This window comes from Dermochelys coriacea, chromosome 2, assembly GCF_009764565.3.
Source record: "Dermochelys coriacea isolate rDerCor1 chromosome 2, rDerCor1.pri.v4, whole genome shotgun sequence".
NCBI lineage: Eukaryota > Metazoa > Chordata > Testudines > Dermochelyidae > Dermochelys > Dermochelys coriacea.
Window position 1 is genome coordinate 98311942 of NC_050069.1, and position 19601 is coordinate 98331542.

Below are 19601 nucleotides of genomic sequence, written 5' to 3' on the forward strand. Positions count from 1 at the left end.
AAGTATAGCGGTCAGTAGGTTTCCAATATAGGTTGGTGTTTATGTGACCATCACTTATTAGCACTGTAGTGTCTAGGAAGTGGACCTCTTGTGTGGACTGGTCCAAGCTGAGGTTGATGGAGGGGTGGAAATCGTTGAAATCTTGGTGGATTTCTTCAAGAGCCTCCTTTCCATGGGTCCAGATAAAGATGTCAACAATGTAGCCCAAGTAGAGTAGGGGTGTAAGGGGACGAGAGCTGAGGAAGCGTTGTTCTAAGCCAGCCATAAAAAAGTTGCCATACTGTGGGGCCATGCGGGTACCCATGCGGGTACTCAAGTCCCTCTGGCTTGAAAGTATATATTGTCCCCAAATCTGAAATAATTGTGGGTGAGGACAAAGTCACAAAGTTCAGCCACCAGCTTTGCCGTGATGGTATCGGGGATGCTATTCCTGATGGCTTGTAGTCCATCTTTGTGTGGAATGTTCATGTAGAGAGCGTCTACGTCCATAGTGGCTACGATGGTGTTTTCTGGAAGATCACCAAAGGATTGTAGTTTCCTCAGGAAGTCAGTGGTGTCTCGGAAATAGCTGGGAGTGCTGGGAGTATTAAGCCTGAGGAGAGAGTCTACATAGCCAGATAATCCTGCTGTCAGGGTGCCAATGCCTGAAATGATGGGGGCATCCAGGATTCCCAGGTTTATGGATTTTGGATAGCAGAAAGAATACCCCTGGTCGGGCTCTAGGGGTGTGTCAGTGTAGATTTGTTCCTGTGCTTCTTTAGGGAGTTTCTTGAGCAGATGGTGTAGTTTCTTTTGGTAATCCTCATGGGGTAAGAGGATAATGGCCTGTAGAATGTTGTGTCAGAGAGTTTCTTGAGCCACCTTAAAGAGGCTGGATTTTCAGAAAGTTCTGAAAATCAGACCCCTTTAAGGAGTCTCAAGTTGTATACCAAAAATCACTAGTCGCTTTTGAAATTTCTGGCCTAAGTCAGTTCCCCAAGGCCCGAGAGGGAGTTGGTGTTAGAGCTGGATTTAGATTTTCAGAGTACTTGGCTTTCAATTCTGTGGTGAGACCAGCCTTCTCTTCCTCTGCTCACTCTGTAGGAAACTCTTCTGAGTAAGGACAGCAGAATTCAGCTAAAAGCTTATAAACAGTGCACAATAGAAAAGTTTTAAGGTAGAAGTATGGTCTAGTGGCCTGCATGTATAACAGTTGAAGTCAATATACATTTTGTCTGAGTAAGGTCTGCAGAAATGAAACCATTTATTATGCTGTAAATATCTAACTTTCACTGAAGGAAGGGAATTGGGTAGACAACCATGAAGTAGTAAATGCTTCAAATTCTTTCAAGCATGTTTTCAGAGTAGTGCTATCTATGCCAATGTACATTGGGCTTTTGGAAGGACATAGCAGCACTTTCTAATAGTTAGCATAATCAGTGTAGAATATATTGGTCAAATGTAGTCATGAAAGATATTCCCTCTTTTCTGGGAAAGGGCATTTTTTTCATGTTTTGTAAATTTAGGACGCAGTCATTATACAGAGGGTATGAGTCACACAAGGATTTAGCTGCCTAACTCCCATTATCTTCAATGGGAGTTAGGCACCTAACTATCTTTGAATCCCACCCACAATGACTGGATGAAGTCAGGTGGAAAGTTCTGTCACTGAAAAAAATAAGAGGAAACCCCATAGCTACAGTGTTATTAAGGTCAAGCTTAATTTAAAAAAAAAACCTCTTTAAATTTCTAACTAACAATGTGCCAGATTAACTCAGACTTAGTGATCAGTACCACTACTTTAAAAAAAAACATTTTTAACTGATAGGGAAAAGATGTTTCAGCTTTTTTGTATGACAGCATAGTGCCATCCAGAGGCCAGACAAGCTTATAAGTGTTTTGTTTGCTATGGATGTTGTAGATCCCAGTCCTTGTATTCTGTATAAAGTAGTGTTTGGGCTATATTTTCTCAGTGGAACTATACACTTCTTGGGCTACAGGTGGTAGAGTAATTTGAAATCCAATTAAATATTTACCTATAATGAGAATTTTCTCAAATATAATAATTAGCACTTACATAAATCTTTATATTTTCAAAACTGCACAATCTTTACCCCATGGGTAACTAGCGTTAAGACATGTTTAGACATGGGGATACTGAGGTGAAGTGACTGGCCTAATGCCATAAAGCAGGTCATTGGTGGAACTGAAATTAGAAATCGGGTGGTCCCAGGTTCCTGCCTCATGCTCAGACTCTCTGCCTTTCATCTGTGGGCTCCTTGTTTTGATGATGTATCTTACAATAGTTGGTTTCCTTTACTCTCTATTCTACCCTGTGCTCATGGTCATTTACAATCAGTGACTGTGATACCCCTGAGGAGAATTCCTGCAGCAAACCTTCACCAGCCTACATCTCTAGCATGATAAATTTAAGCTCATTTCCCCCCCTCTTTTTGAGAGAAAACCACTATGAGCTGCTCAGCCAGCACTTTGGAGTCAACCTATCATTTTACAATGGCTCTGTGGCCCCAATTTTCCAATGTGGATATCTAAATTGGACATATACATCCTGGATGTGGACAATTACAGTGACACTTAATTGCTTAAAATGGGGCAATTATGCTTGTAATACCCAATTCAACTGTATTAATATCATGTTTGGACATCCTAGTTTGGTGCTGATGTTTGAAATCAAGGCTGTTTTTCTCAAACATGCTTCTCTTGTAGTTGGAATATTTGTTCCATGACGTATATTTGCATCTCTACTTTATATACTGTATTTTCTCTTTCTTGCCTTCCTATCTAAAGATAATATCCTTGCTGCCACATACATCTTCCCCACCACTAGCAAGCAAGCCATAAATGTGATAGAAACAGCATTTTTCCAATATGAGCATAGCAAGACTGAAAAGAATAAATGCAGGTCGACTCCATAATCTCCTGTCTAATGCTCTACAGTAATTCTACATAGGATCCTTAAGGTGTGGGATTATGCATGCATGGGAGGAAGGAACACATGACCAGTACTGGCTGGACCCAAAGCAAAGGGAAAGACTCACATTCATTTCAATGGGCTTTACATCAGGACCTGCATCCTTGCACAATACTCAGAACCCCTTTCTAGAGGGAACACAATGCTACCACCACTATTTCTGAGCTCACCATGTAGTACTATTCATGGTCTGTGTCATATCTCCAACATTTGGAGGAAGGATTTTGGCCTGCTCACCCCCATGAAGTTCTGCTGTACAGAACACTTTTCCTTTCATTTTGCTCAGGGGATTACAATTTAACCTTGATTTTTTAAATTTTTTTTAGAGAATTTATGAATAAAATACTATTCAATTGTTAAACAAATTTATTTCCCTTCCATTGTGCTCTTTCCAAAAAAAAAAAAAAGAAAAAGAAAAGGACTTCCATCCTTTGAAACAAGACAACCAGATCTTATCATTAAGCAACAATTGTGTCAAATATCCATCAAACCTTCCAAAAGAACTAGAAAATGACTCAGAGATTAGTCCTTTTCAGAGGATCCAATGAATAGTCAAAATCTGTGGTATGCAAGGTTTAATCAAGACACAACAGAGAAGCAGCTAGTTTCGCTCATATATCAGCCTTTGAATAAATATGTAAAATCCTGTCTTGGTGTTTGGTAAGCCCTATCCTGAATACTAAAAAAAGGATTTTTTTATTTTTATTTTTTAAGAAAAAGCACAGACAAAGCTTTCTATTGCTCCCAACATTCCTTTATTCATTCCAAAGTCCATTCCTTTATTTTATGCCACACCCACAATGATCAGAATAGACTGGTGGTTTGGGAGCGGCGAGAGGAGTGTGCTCCTGCTCTGTTGGTCTGGGGCATTAGTGGAATAGGGGTGTATGGCCTTGAAAGATCAATAGAATTCAAGATCAAAGAAATGCCTGCATGTCCACTGGGCACTTAAAAAATAATCATGTGGTATTGTTCCTACAACAATTGTCCCTGGATAGTTGAAAGTCTAGGTATAAAATAACAGCTTGTATCAAACAGCAGTTTTGATGCTGGCACATTATTCTTGCATGTAAAACACGGAGGGCTGTTATTTCCAAGCCTACTGTGTTCATTTATCAACACACCACAATTAGACTTGACCCTTTTCCTCCTCTATCTAGACAAGCTTAAAGAAGCCTAATTATACTTTGTCTTGTTCAGCATTATAGTACAAACATAACTTCCTTTTCATTGTTTTTAATAAATACATTTTTCAAATTTTACTCCTGTGATGATTTGGTGAATCTGTCTATGTACAACTCATAAATCCTGGTTGATTTTGTGAAATTGTGAAATTTCAATGTCTCAGTGCTATGTGGAATCTAACATCTGTTGTCAGGGCCATGTTATATACCTCCCAGACCAGGGACAATGGATGATCATTAACATCAATGGCTCTCTTCCAATAGGAGCATCTTGGGACAATGAGTTGCCCACCTACTAGGTAAAACCAGTTTTATCCAATTGCTCTGCAAGAGGTTGGGGTTTGGAGAGTCAAAAATCACCATACTGGAGAACAAATAGATCAGGTGTTAACACTTCATCTCAAAAACAACAGAGCCTGAGACACTATATGTACCTCCACATCTTCTAAAGAGACACAGGAAGACTTGGCAGGAGAAAGGGACAGAGGAGTAGTGGGTTTTTTTGTTGTTGTTTTTTGTTTTTTGTTGTTGTAGCCAATGGGTCTCCCCCTCGGAGGACAGAGACTCCATTTCAGAAGAGGAAGCCATATGCATAATGAGAGGATCCTGGACTCCTTACAGGAATCTGATCAATCCCCAAAGAAAGCTCAAGACTGGTGAGAACTGAGGTAGGAAATGTGTAGAAGTGTTCTATTGTTTTTTCTAGAACTGTGCAATCCTTGTGCTAGTTACAAAGTGACTGTTTTTTGGAACTATTTGCAAACACGTTTCACTCTGAAGAGGTGAACTGTAAAGCTAGAACAAGCACAAAGTGGCATTCTGGGAGAAGGTGAGCTTAAGCTACTAAAGAGCATGGGGGTGGAGGTGCTCAGCACTGGGGTCCTACGGCAGCAGGGCTACAAGGTCACATTTCTGTGAAGTGGAAACAGACAGATAGCCTGTGCCCAGCAAATGTGGCAGAGAGGCCAAGGAAAGAGATCCGTTAGACTCGTGCTCTTAAACTTCTGTTAATCTAAGTAGACTTATCAAACAAGCTTGGAATCACTCTCTGGAAATGGTTCTGCTTCAGACCGCACCTGCTTTTAAAAGGGACAATATATACCAACACTACATTTGTAAAATACCCTTTGTTTGGGAGTTCAATAATTTTTTAAAACAGCAAAGTTTAGCAAAACATCATCCATTGGGCCTGTTTAGAAGCATAGACATAAACGCCATAGCCTACTCAGAAAAAGGGAAACTAGAGAGGGATGAAATCCAAACCCAGCAGCCTGGTGAGTATCCACCTGGAAGAGCTTTATTAGGGCTGTGATAACTCCTAAAATAAACAATCATTTTATCTACACATGTTGATAGGATTTCAGTTGTCCCCCATTGCAGAAACACATCTTTCTGCAGACTGAAGTAATAATGCTTACACATAAAGCAATTATTTCTCATCTGGAGCAAGGTAAAAGACAAAAAAAAGACAACTTGCACTAAGACAAAATGTACATTAAGAACAATTAAAGGAACACTGCAACAATTAGAACAAAGAAATTGGGAACTGAAAATTAATCTGTGCACAGACACCATGGCGGGGGGGGGGGGGGAATGGAAAAGAGAAATAAAATAAATCATTTTTTTTGGTCCTCTGAACTACAGCATTCAACTTGATTCACTTTATTTGTAATACCTATCTAAAGATTACAATAAGCTTGACTGGTGGTGTAAATGTACTATGTTTCAACCATTTGGCAAGTCATTCCTAAGGAAAATTGTTGTATTTGGGAGATGAGGGTAAGGATGGGGGTTGAAGGTTCACATGAGAAAAGGCATTACCATGTCCGATGCTTCACGCCACTCCTATCCACAAAGTTGTGTACCACGAGCTAAGGCTCCTCTGCCCTGCAGTGAGAGGTCAGGAGTGATTAGCAATGTTGGCATATGGTAAATAAACAATAAATAGGGGTATTGGAACCAGATCCTGCAATTCTCACACAAGAAAAGCTCCTTTTGAAGTCAGTGAGATCGTTGCATGCTTCTAGATTGTAGGCCCATTCCCTGTGTATTGGCCAGTCCCTTTGTCCATTTTTCAATTGCACAGTTTAACTTGAAAAAAAGGATGGGTTGTGAGCAACAGTAAATAATTAGAGGGAAGGTCCAATTTGGGTGCACTGGCTTGTATAGCCTCCTTTGCTACTCCATTCCACTTCAGCAGAATTCAGCAGTGATTTCAAAGTGCCAGTGCTCATTAGGAATGAGTCAGATACTTGACATAGCTATGAAGGTATTTATTTTTCCCCATGTACAAATGTCATTTAAAAAGTCAGCATTTGAAAACAGATGTCACACTGCTTACAATTTCCAGAGTTAATTTCTCTCTCTGGGCTACGGAGCACTGGCTTATGGTGCTTAACAATTTTTAGACAGCAGATGGAATCCGTTTGATTGTCTGGAGAATGTGACGGTGTACTTTCTCTATGGTATGTACAATGTCCCTTCCCACTTAGCAGGAGGAGGACAGGGAGCAGGAGCATTTGCTTTGGACCAGCAGAAGGACAGGGGGTCTTGTAGCATCAGAGGGTGTGCCCTCCCTTGGACAAGGGCTGCCTCCTTTTTCCTATCTCTATCCATAGGATGATGTAGTCTTCACCTCCCTGGCCACCCACTGGCCAGTTCAGGGGGGTAAGGGTGCCAATTGCCTCCAGAAAACTCCTTATCCTTTCCAAAGGAAGATAAAGATCATTATCCCTATTCTATAGATGGACAGAGATGTGAATTGACTTGCCACAGATAACAAAGAGGTCAGTGGCAAAGTCAAGAATGGTACCCTGACTCCTAGGCCAGCACCCTGTCTACTGGATCAGAAACTAAAGCTGCAGCCTCTAAGACTCATGTATTTATGGAGGATGAGGCTGGAATAATAGCCAATGTACCTTAGCTAGCGCTTTGTTTTAGAAGTATCTGTAAGAGGTACAGCATTAACCTAGAAATCTGATTTATGCTTTTGCAAGATAGAACATTGAAACGAAAAATGGTATGTTCAAGGAGATAAAATGTTTAGACTTGTTGCTGGTGAGTTGCTCATATTAATGAAATAATAATAATCAAGGAATCTGTGTTGCATGGTTGGTTAGGCTATAGCAAATTGGTCAACAATCATAGGAAGCAAAATTGATTATTGAATATATTATTTTTACGACAAACTGTGTCCAGTCTTCTTTTTCCCCCTTGGATTATATGAACTGAAGGTCTATAGCATGGAAGCACCAGTGTGTTAAGAATAATTTATAACCTAGTTATACAAGACCAGTTTAATTTAATTAAAACAAAATTAGAAGTCAGGATATTATGGAAGGTTTATAATAGCATTAGTGATTATTAATCTCAATCAAGCATGCAGCTTTTTTTCAAAAGGTTGTACTTTAATTACCAGGTTTATACGGCAGTTGTTTTAATAACAGCTTGGGAAACATTTACCCGAATGACAAGGTAACATTAAAGCTAATATTAATAAGTCAGACTGTCCTTTTTTCAAAATAAAAATATTTTGCTAACATTTATTAGGCTTTATGCTAGCCCATTCTGCACTTGTAATTTATTATTTGGTTGTAAGTGACTCAAACTTGATACTTGGGAAACAGCAAATTAGTGCTTTAAAACAAGTTTTTTCACTTTGGGTAAAATTTACTTCTGTTCAGAGGGTCCACACAAGGCATATACCCCACTTAAGTCTCACTTAAAAGTATTTTGAAGGAATTTAGTGGGATTTAATTTTGTGCAGAACCTCTACACGGGGATGAACTTCACCTTCTGTGCTTTGTTTCTCTTTAGTTTACTGCACCATTATTTCCAAGACTCTGCTCCTGCAAAACCTTATTCACATGCTTAACTTTATACACTGTGAGTAGTCCAACTGAAGTAGACTTCATGGAATTACTCAGAGTGTGTAAGCTTAAGGACAGGTTTCAGAGTTGCAGCCGTGTTAGTCTGTATTCGCAAAAAGAAAAGGAGTACTTGTGGCACCTTAGAGACTAACAAATTTATTTGAGCATAAGCTTTCGTGAGCTACAGCTCACGAAATGCATCCGATGAAGTGAGCTATAGCTCACGAAAGCTTATGCTCAAATAAATTTGTTAGTCTCTAAGGTGCCACAAGTACTCCTTTTCTTTTTGTAAGCTTAAGAACGCACATAAGCCCTATCCTGCAAAGACTTGAGTTCAGGGATGTACAGTACTAACCAGACATGGAACCAAATCATGGTATCTATTAATGTGGCTAGCTCTAGAAATGTTGATATACTAGGGAAATTGGTGGATTTTCCCACCTCTAACTTGTATTATTGATTATTTTAAGTAATACTAAAACAGAATAGAAATGATAACCTACTGCCAGTGACTCAAAGGATATTGTTGCCTTTTGTTTTGTTTTTTGGCAGGATAACTATGTGATCCTAGCCACCAATGTATTCACACTCTACATACCACATCAATGACAAAATATGCCTTCTCAGGTGTCATTTTAAAACTATCAACACATTGGTCATAACAACATTGTGAAATGACAAGGCTGTATGTGGAATTATGGATATTCACTGATATTATGCTTACAAGTCTGTGACTAAAAGGCATTTAAACTGGGCATGTGAGGGAGAGTTGCTAATCAGGTTTTCTCCAGACCCAGGAAAGAGGCTAACACCTCAAACCAGGTGTAGACAAAATCAGTTGACGAGATATATATACTGGAGGTTGCAGGAAGAGATCATTTACTTTGTAAAAACTACTGTGTGTGGGGGAGTGTAGCAGGATGGCTAACCTGCTCCTAAAATAGAAGGGGTCAAAAGCAGCCCTGGAGAGGGCTGTGGCTGGGGATGGCTGATTGGGCAAGCAGCTGCAACTGGGTCATGCCCCAATCAGGCTGTGAGCCAGAGACCCAAGGAATCTCTCTCTCCAGGCTGGGAGAGAGCAGGGCCTGACTGCCTGCCTGACAGGGTACTGAGGGTGGTGCTGTGCTGGGGAAGGAGCAGGCTGAGCAGGGGCGCTCCAGGCTGACAACTCCCCAGGCTATAGGGCCTGGTCCAAGGCCCATAGAGGTACTAGGAGGCAGAGGAATGCACTGGTCTGAACCCCCTTGCCTATGGTGAGTGGCCTTTACGCTGCAGTCTGCCATAGGGAGTGGGGGCTTGGTGATGACTAGCAGTAGTCCAGCCTGAGGCAAGGTGGGGATAGTGGGTTGGGGGTTCCCCAGGAAGGGGAGACCCAGAGGCAGAGTGTGGGGGTACTGCCAGGGGGCAGAATCCCAGAGAAAGGGGCACTGGGGTCTGTGAGGGACATGGGGGCCAGAGCTATGCAGATCACCGGTCTGCAGAGGGCGCTCCAGAGGTAAGCTAGCTCCTGTACAGGAAGGAGAAGACAGAATGGCATCCACACCCAGCAAGGGAAAGAAACTTTATCTGAGGATATATTTCAGAAGAATACATTTCAAAGGTTTACTGGGAAACCAGAAGGGAAGCAGACCGCTAAATTATCTTTTTCCTGATGAGACAAGGAAAACCAGTGCATTCAAATCTGTGGGGATCCTGGCTAGACACTCACTGCTGGAAAAGGAAGATTGGTGAGGAAACTACCTTGAAAAAAGACTGTAACTTGTTGAGTTCGGTCTTAACATTTGGAAAACATATTTTTACTTTTTGTTTATTTGTAATCATTTCTATCGGTATTCCTTCTGTTTGGTATCACTTAACCTCTGTCCTTTTGTTGTTAAAACTCATTTTATTTGAATTATAAACCAACTTGGTGCTGTGTTTGAAGGGAAGAATGTGTTTACCCCAGTTAAGTTAGTAAGCTGTAATGCACAGATTCTTTAAAAAGAGCAGCAAACGTAATATCTTCTATGAATGTCCAGTAATAGGAGCTGTGCATTGCAGAGAAACATCTCTGAGGAGCTTGGTGGCTGGAGCTCACTGATTGTTGCCTGCTAGGCAAGATTTGAGCCTGAGGAACCTTGAGGAATTTGCTGGAGAGGAAGTCAGACTGGTGGGGCAAGGAGCTTACACACAATTTAATGTCCAGTACAGCTCATTCTTGCTGAGACAGAGAGATAACAGAGTGGCTCACAGTTCTGGGACCCACTCTGCACAATGTTACAAGCCATCAATATTAGACTGAAATATCAATCCTAATTAAAGTATTTAAATCAAGATATAGGTTATATATATGCTACTGTATATGTATATTGTATTTGTTTGTGTAGGGCAGTGTGGTCCAAGGGAAAGAGACCTCTCCAGGTAGTCACGAGACCTGGGTGCTATTCTTGGCTCAGCTGCTCACTTTCTGTGTGATTGTGTGCCTCTAAGTGCCTAAGGGTATGTCAACACTACGAAATTAGGTCGATATTATAGAAATCGATTTTTAGAAATCAGATTTATACAGTCAATTGTGTATGCCCACATGACGCACTCCGCCAACTTAATGTGCTTACTCACTACCATGACTAGCATTGACATACGGAGCGGTGCACTGTGGATAGCTATTCCACAGTTCCCGCAGTCTCTGCCGCCCATTGGAATCCTGGGTTAAGCTCCCAGTGCCTCATGGGGCAAAAACATTGTCGCAGGTGGTTTTGGGTACCTGTCATCAGTCGCCCCTCCCTCCGTGAAAGCAATGGCAGACAATCGTTTCGCGTCTTTTTTTCCATGCGGACGCCATACTGCTTTCAGCAAATGGTGCAGTAGGACTGCTAACCATCTTCATCTGCAACTCTGCTCTCCTGCTCTCATGAATCGACCTTGCAGGTCCTCTCATCGTTCTCTATAAATATTTATTCTCGTGGCATCTATTGTCAGCCACTGCTTCCGCTGCAACTCTGCTCCCCTATAGATGCCATACCACAGCAAGCATGGAGCCTGCTCAGATCAACGTGGCAGTTATGAGCATTGTAAACACCTCATGCATTATCCTGCAGTATGTGCAGAACCAGAACCTGCAAAAGCAGGCGAGGAGGCGACGGCAGCGCGGTGACGAGAGTGATGAGGACATGGACACAGACTTCTCTCAAAGTACGGGCCTGGCAATTTGGACATCCTGGTGGCAGCAGGGCAGGCTCATGCCTTGGAATGCCAATTCTGGGCCCAAGAAACAAGCACAGACTGGTGGGACTGCATCGTGTTGATGATTCCCAGTGGCTGCGAAACTTTCACATGTGTAAGGGCACTTTCATGGAATGTTGTGACTTGCTTTCTCCTGCCCTGAAGCGCAAGAATACCAAGATGAGAGCAGCCCTCACAGTTCACAAGTGAGTGGCGATAGCCCTCTGGAAGCTTGCAATGCCAGACAGCTACCGGTCAGTCGGGAATCAATTTGGAGTGGGTAAATCTGCTGTGATCCAAGTAGCCAATGCAATCACTGAGCTGCTGCTATCAAGGGTAGTGACTCTGGGAAATGTGCAGGTCATAGTGGATGGCTTTGCTGCAATGGGATTCCCTAACTGTGGTGGGGCCATAGACGGAACCCATATCCCTATCTTGGCACCGGAGCACCAAGCCAGCGAATACATAAACTGCAAGGGGTACTTTTCAATGGTGCTGCAAGCACTGGTGGATCACAAGGGACATTTCACCAATATCAACGTGGGATGGCCAGGAAAGGTACATGATGCTCGCATCTTCAGGAACTCTGGTCTGTTTCAAAAGCTGCAGGAAGGGACTTTCTTCGCAGACCAGAAAAAACCCGTTGGGGATGTTGAAATGCTTATAGTTATCCTTGGGGACCCAGCCTACCCCTTAATGTCATGGCTCATGAAGCCATACATAGGCAGCTTGGAGAGTAGTCAGGAGCTGTTCAACTATAGGTTGAGCAAGTGCAGAATGATGGTAGAATGTGCATTTGGATGTTTAAAAGCATGCTGGCACAGTTTACTGACTCTTTAGCCTCAGAAAAACCAATATTCCCATTGTTATTGCTGCTTGCAGTGTGCTCCACAATATCTCTGAGAGTAAGGGGGAGATGTTTATGGAGGGGTGGGAGGTTGAGGCAAATCACCTGGCTGCTGATTACTCACAGCCAGACACCAGGGTGGTTAGAAGAGCACAGCAGGGTGCACTGCACATCAGAGAAGCTATGAAAACCAGTTTCATGGCTGGCCAGGCTACGGTGTGACAGTTCTGTTTGTTTCTCCTTGATGAAAACCCCCGCCCCTTGCTTCACTCTACTTCCCTGTAAGCCAACCGCCCTCTCTCCCCCCTTTGATCACTGCTTGCAGAGGCAATAAAGTCCATTGTTTTAAAATCATGCATTCTTTATTAATTCATCACACAAATAGGGGGATAACTGGCAAGGTAGCCCGGTAGGTGTGGAGAGGAGGGAAGCACCGGTTGGGGTGGTGGATGCAGGGAGGCGGGAAGGACAAGGCCACACTGCACTTCAAAACTTATTGAATGCCAGCCTTCTGTTACTTGGGCAATCCTCTGGGGTGAAGTGGTTGGGTGCCCCGAGGGGCTCCCCGCATTCTTGGGCGTCTGGGTGAGGAGGCTATGGAACTTAGGGAGGAGGGCGGACGATTACACAGGGGCTGCAGCGGCAATCTGTGCTCCTGCTGCCTTTCCTCCAGCTCCACCAGATGCCAGAGCATATTAGTTTGATCCTCCAGTAACCTCAGCATTGCATCCTGCCTCCTCTCATCATGCTGCCGCCACCTCTCCTCTTGCTCCCGCAACCTCTCACCTTGCTTGTCCCTCCTGTCCTCACGTTTGTTTTCTACTTTCCTGGGCTCTTCCATTGTTTGTCTCCATACATTCTGCTGAGCTCTTTCAGTGCAGGAGGACTGCATGAGCTCAGAGAATATTTCATCATGAGTGCGTTTTTTTCACCTTGTTATCTGCACTAGCCTCTGGGACGAAGATGATAGGGGGAGCGTTGAAACATTTGCCGCTGTGGAAGGGGAAAAAAAGAGAGACACATTTTAGAGAACAATAGGTAGACTCTTTCACAGTAATCCAAGCTGTTAACATTACATAGCATGTGCTTTCGGTACAAGGTCACTTTTTGCCTCTTATGCTGAGGACCTGCTGGTTTGGTGTGAGAGATCACACACGCCGAGCCGGGCAACAGAATTTGGCTTGCAGGCAGCCATGGTAAGCCACAGTCTTTCAGCTTCTTCAATCTTCATACCATGTGGAACGGTTTCAAACAGCAGCAAACTCCTTTCCCATACCAAGCACCCATTGGGTTGGCCATTTAAAAGGAGGAGCTGCGGTTTTCAGGTTAACATGCAACACTAACCCTCCCCCCCAATTCTCTGGGATTATCACTTCACCCCTCCTCCTACTGCATGACTAGTATCAGGGAAGATCCCTACCAGCCAAACGCGAACAGCTCAGTGTCAACGCGCCTCCCCCACACCATGTGGCTGAAAGCAGGGATGATTTATTTTCAGCCACAGGCAAACAGCCCAGCAGGAACGGCCACCTCTGAATGTCCCCTTAATAATGTCTCTGGAGGATTTCTGCTCCATCCTCAGACACATTAACAAACTTTACCAGTAGCTGTACTGGCCGCAAATGCATCCCAAGTCTTCAGGGCAAATTAATCATTAAACACGCTTGCTTTTAAACCATGTATTATATTTTACAAAGGTACACTCACCAGAGGTGCCTTCTCCAGTTTCATGGTCCAGGAGCCCAACTTGAGAGGGTATTGGCTCCAGGATGATAAACAGTTCCTGGCTGTCGGGGAGAATGGTTTCTCCCCTTGCCTGGTGTGCACTATCCTCCTCCTCCTCCTGATCATCATGTTCCTCATCCTCAAAATCCTCATCCCTGTTGCGTGAAACTCCCCCCTGCAGGTGTCCATGGATAGGGTAGGGTAGTGGTAGGGGCATCCCCTAGAATTGCATGCAGCTCATCATAGAAGCGGCATGTCTGGGCCTTTGCCTCTTTGGTTTTTTAGTAGGCTTGCCTGAGCTCCTTAATTTTCATGCAGCACTGCTGCGGGTCCCTGTTATAGCCTCTGTCCATCATGCCCTTGGAGATTTTTTTTCAAATATTTTGGCATTTTGTCTTTTGTAACAGAGTTCTGATAGCATGGATTTGTCTCCCCATACAGCGATCAGATCCATTACCTCCCATTCAGTCCATGCTGGAGCTCTTTTGCAATTCTGGGACTGTATAATCACCTGTTCTGATGAGCTCCGCATGGTCACCTCTGCTGAAGAGCTCACCATGCTGGCCAAACAGCAAATAAAATTCAAAAGTTCCTGGTGGTTTCCCTGTGTACCTGGCTAGTGCATCTGAGTTGAAAGTGCTGTCCAGAGCAGTCACAATGGAGCACTCTGGGATAGCTCTCGGAGGCCAATACCGTCTACTTGCATCCACACTACCACAAATTCGACCCAGCGATGTCGATTTCAACACTAATCCCCTAGTCAGGGAGGAGTACAGAAATCTATTTTAAGAGCCCTTTAAGTCGACAAAAATGGCTTCATTGTGTGGAATCAATCTAACACTGCTAAATTTGACCTAAACTTGTAATGTAGACCAGGGCTGAGTCAGATTTTTTTAAAGGAATTTAGATGCCAAGTGGGATTTTCAAAAACATCTAGGTACTTAACATCCACTGAAATCAATGAGTGTAAGGAACCTAGATGTCTTTGGCCTTGTCTACCCCACACAGTTGTGTTGGCAAAAGGCAGCTTTTGTCAAAAAAACAGTGCAGAGGTGCACACTACAATGCTCCTCCTACTAACATAACTCTCCTGCTTTGCAACAAAATAAAACCACCTCAATGAGAGACACAAGTTTTTTTGCAGCAAGGTTAGATAAACAAAGTGTCAGTGTAGACACTGCATTCATTAAGTCACTGTAACTGGCCTCCAGAAGGTATCCCACAATGTCCACTGTGACCTGTCTGCTCACTGTTTTGAACTCTGCTGCCCTGCATCCAGTTAGAGAGGCATGTACCCCCTCCTTACAAAGCCCCAGGAAGTTTTGAAACTGCTTAGCATGGGGAGCTTACATTGGTACTGCCCAGCTGAGCATGCTGGCTCCTGGCAGTAACACACTCCTGCATAAGCAAAAGAAAAGTCTAGCAACACTTTTTTTTTAATTTTAATCACAAAGTATAACCTATTGATGTTTAGGCATTAAGGACTACTCTTTAAAAATAGTCTGTTGTAGGTGTACATAAGGTTATTCAGAAAATTGGACAGGAAACGAACAAACATAAAAACTTTTCCATAGTAACTATTGCCAAAGTTAATTAAATTGCAATTGTGAGAGTAAAAAAATGGAAATGACTGGAGTAGTATTGTTTTTTAAACTACTTAACTTTAGGTATAATAATTATCCATTCATATGGAGAAACTATTCCATTGCATGGAGATGAATTTACAAAGTAATTATAGTTCTATGCTGCTATACAATAAAATAACCTTTTCCAAAACAATGGGTATCTTAAAAATTTTGTTCCTTACTAAGAACATAAATCTATCTTGTCAAAATTTAGTGGACAAGGTCCTTCAGTGGAGGTATCCTGATTTATTCCAACTGATGACCTGTCTCTGCCCTGGTCTACACTAGGTGTTGAGGTCGAATTTAGCAGCGTTAAATCGATGTAACCCTGCACCCAGTCACATGACGAAGCCCTTTTTTTCAACTTAAAGGGCTCTTAAAATCGATTTCCTTACTCCACCCCCGACAAGGGGATTAGCGCTGAAATCGGTTTTGCTGGGTCGAATTTGGGATACTGTGGATGCAATTAGATGGTATTGGCCTCCGGGAGCTATCCCAGAGTGCTCCATTGTGACCGCTCTGGACAGCACTCTCAACTCAGATGCACTGACCAGGTAGACAGGAAAAGGCTCGCGAACTTTTGAATTTCAATTTCCTGTTTGGCCAGTGTGGCAAGCTGCAGGTGACCATGCAGAGCTCATCAGCAGAGGTGATCATGCAGAGCTCATCAGCAGAGGTGACCATGATGGAGTCCCAGAATCGCAAAAGAGCTCCAGCATGGACGGAACAGGAGGTACGGGATCTGATCGCTGTATGGGGAGAGGAATCCATGCTATCAGAACTACGTTCCAGTTTTCGAAATGCCAAAACATTTGTGAAAATCTCCCAGGGAATGAGGGACAGAGGCCATAACAGGGACCCAAAGCAGTGCCGCGTGAAACTTAAGGAGCTGAGGCAAGCCTACCAGAAAACCAGAGAGGCAAACAACCGCTCTGGGTCAGAGCCCCAAGCATGCCGCTTCTATGATGAGCTGCATGCCATTTTAGGGGGTTCAGCAACCACTACCCCAGCCGTGTTGTTTGACTCCTTCAATGGAGACGGAGGCAACACGGAAGCAGGTTTTGGGGACGAGGAAGACTATGATGAGGAGGCTGTAGATAGCTCACAGCAAACAAGCGGAGAAACCGGTTTTCCCGACAGCCAGGAACTGTTTCTCACCCTGGACCTGGAGCCAGTACCCCCTGAACCCACCCAAGGCTGCCTCCCAGACCCACCAGTGGAGAAGGGACCTCTGGTGAGTGTACCTTTTAAAATACTATAAAAGGTTTAAAAGCCAGCATGTTTAATGATTAATTTGTCCTGGCATTTGTGGCTCTCCTGGATGTACTCCCAAAGCCTTTACAAAAGGTTTCTAGGGAGGGCAGTCTTATTCCATCCACCATGGAAGGACACTTTACCATTCCAGGCCAGTAGCACGTACTCGGGAATCATTGTAGAACAAAGCATTGCAGTGTATGTTTGCTGGCGTTCAAACAACATCCGTTCTTTATCTCTCTGTGTTATCCTCAGGAGAGTAATATAATTCATGGTCACCTGGTTGAAATAGGGTTCTTTTCTTAAGGGGACATTCAGAGGTGCCCATTCCTGCTGGGCTGTTTGCCTATGGCTGAACAGAAATGTTCCCCGCTGTTAGCCACACAGGGGGAGGGGGGGCAAAATGCGACCTTGTAACAAAAGCACATGTGCTATGTATGTAATGTTAACAGCAAGGTTTACCGTGAAAGAGAGTGTACCCATTGTTCTATAAAAATGTGTCTTTTTAAATACCACTGTCCCTTTTTTTTTCTCCACCAGCTGCATGTGTTTCAAGGATCACAGGATCTTCTCCTTCCCAGAGGCTAGCGAAGGTTAGAAGGCGAAAAAAATGCACTCGTGATGAAATGTTCTCTGAGATCAAGCTGTCCTCCCACACTGACTGAGCACAGACGAATTCATGGAGGCAGACAATGTCAGAGTGCAGGAAAGCACAAAATGACTGGGAGGAGAGGTGGCAGGCTGAAGAGAGGGCTGAAGCTGAAAGGTGGCAGCAGCATGATGAGAGGAGGCAGGATGCAATGCTGAGGCTGCTGGAGGATCAAACTAATATGCTCCGGCATATGGTTGAGCTTCAGGAAAGGCATCAGGAGCACAGACAGCCGCTACAGCCCCTGTGTAACCAACCACCCTCCTCCCCAAGTTCCATAGCCTCCTCACCCAGACGACCAAGAACGCGGTGGGGGGGCCTCCAGCCACTCTACCCCAGAGGATTGCCCAAGTAACAGAAGGCTGGCATTCAATAAGTTTTAAACTTTTAAAGTGCTGTGTGGCCTTGTCCTTCCCTCATCCACTACCCCTCCTGGGCTACCTTGGTAATTATCCCCCTATTTGTGTGATGAATTAATAAAGAATGCATGAATGTGATGCAACAATGACTTTATTGCCTCTGCAAGCGATGATCGAAGGGAGGAGGGGAGGGTGGTCAGCTTACAGGGAAGTAGAGTGAACCAAGGGGCGGGGGATTTCATCAAGGAGAAACAAACAGAACTTTCACACCGTAGCCTGGCCAGTCATGAAACTGGTTTTCAAAGCTTCTCTGATGCGCACCACACCCTCCTGTGCTCTTCTAACCACCCTGGTGTCTCGCTGTGCGTAACCAGCAGCCAAGCGATTTGCCTCAACCTCCGACCCCCCCATAAACGTCTCCCCCTTACTCTCACAGATTTTGTGGAGCGCACAGCAAGCAGTAATAACACTGGGAAGATTGGTTTGGCTGAGGTCTAACCGAGTCAGTAAACAGAGCCAGCACACTTTTAAACATCCAAATGCACATTCTACCACCATTCTGCACTTGCTCAGCCTGTAGTTGAACAGCTCCTGACTACTCTCCAAGCTGCCTATGTATGGCTTCATGAGCCATGACATTAAGGGGTAGGCTGGGTCCCCAAGGATAACTATAAGCATTTCAACATCCCCAACGGGTTTTTTCTGGTCTGCGAAGAAAGTCCCTTCCTGCAGCTTTTGAAACAGACCAGAGTTCCTGAAGATGCGAGCATCATGTACCTTTCCTGGCCATCCCACGTTGATGTTGGTGAAACGTCCCTTGTGATCCACCAGTGCTTGCAGCACTATTGAAAAGTACCCCTTGCGGTTTATGTATTCGCTGGCTTGGTGCTCCGGTGCCAAGATAGGGATATGGGTTCCGTCTATGGCCCCACCACAGTTAGGGAATCCCATTGCAGCAAAGCCATCCACTATGACCTGCACATTTCCCAGGGTCAGTACCCTTGATATCAATAGATCTTTGATTGCATTGGCTACTTGCATCAGAGCAGCCCCCACAGTAGATTTACTCACTCCAAATTGATTCCCGACTGACCGGTAGTTGTCCGGCATTGCAAGCTTCCACAGGGCTATTGCCACTCGCTTGTCAACTGTGAGGGCTGCTCTCATCTTGGTATTCTTGCGCCTCAGGGCAGGGGAAAGCAAGTCACAAAGTTCCATGAAAGTACCCTTATGCATGTGGAAGTTTCGCAGCCACTGGGAATCGTCCCAGACCTGCAACACTATGCAGTCCCACCAGTCTGTGCTTGTTTCCCGAGCCCAGAATCAGCGTTCCACCGCATAAACATGCCCCATTAGCACCCTGATGCCCACATTGCCAGGGCACATGCTTTGAGAGAAGTCTGTGTCCAGGTAGTCATCACTCTCATCACCGTGCTGATGTCGCCTATCACCCAGTTTCGCTTTGCCAGGTTCTGGTGCTGCATATACTGCTGGATAATGTGTGTGCTGTTTAATGTGCTCCTAATTGCCAAAGTGATCTGAGCGGGCTCCATGCCTGCCGTGGTATGGCGTCTGCACAGAAAAAAGGTGCGGAACGATTGTCTGCTGTTGCCCTGATGGAGGGAGGGGCGACTGACGACATGGCTTACAGGGAATTAAAATCAACAAAGGAGGTGGCTTTGCAAGAAACTGAATGGCCGCCTCAAGGATAGAACTCAAAACCTCACGGAAAGAACTTAAAACTGGGTTTAGCAAGCCGTTGATTTCACAGAAGGAGGGAGGAGAAAATGAATACAAAACAAAGCTGGTCTATTTCTTGTTTTGAGCCATTTCATCTATCTTTATACATCATGCTGGCAGTAGACTGTGCAGTATGACCGCTAGCCATCGTCACCTCCTGGGTGCTCGGCAGAAGAT

General features: G+C 44.1%; 1 long non-coding RNA gene across 2 annotated transcripts in view; it reads left to right on the forward strand.

The window, feature by feature from the left end:
* The window catches only part of LOC122458737, a 54311-nt gene that overhangs the window by 15832 nt on the left and 18878 nt on the right, over positions 1-19601 (forward strand). The window contains exon 1 of one of the 2 annotated variants that reach the window (XR_006278940.1): positions 4672-4823. The exons of the other annotated variant lie outside the window; for it this stretch is intronic. This is a non-coding gene — a long non-coding RNA (uncharacterized LOC122458737). Of the gene's footprint in view, positions 1-4671; positions 4824-19601 lie in introns of those variants that run through there. 2 annotated transcript variants of the gene reach the window in all.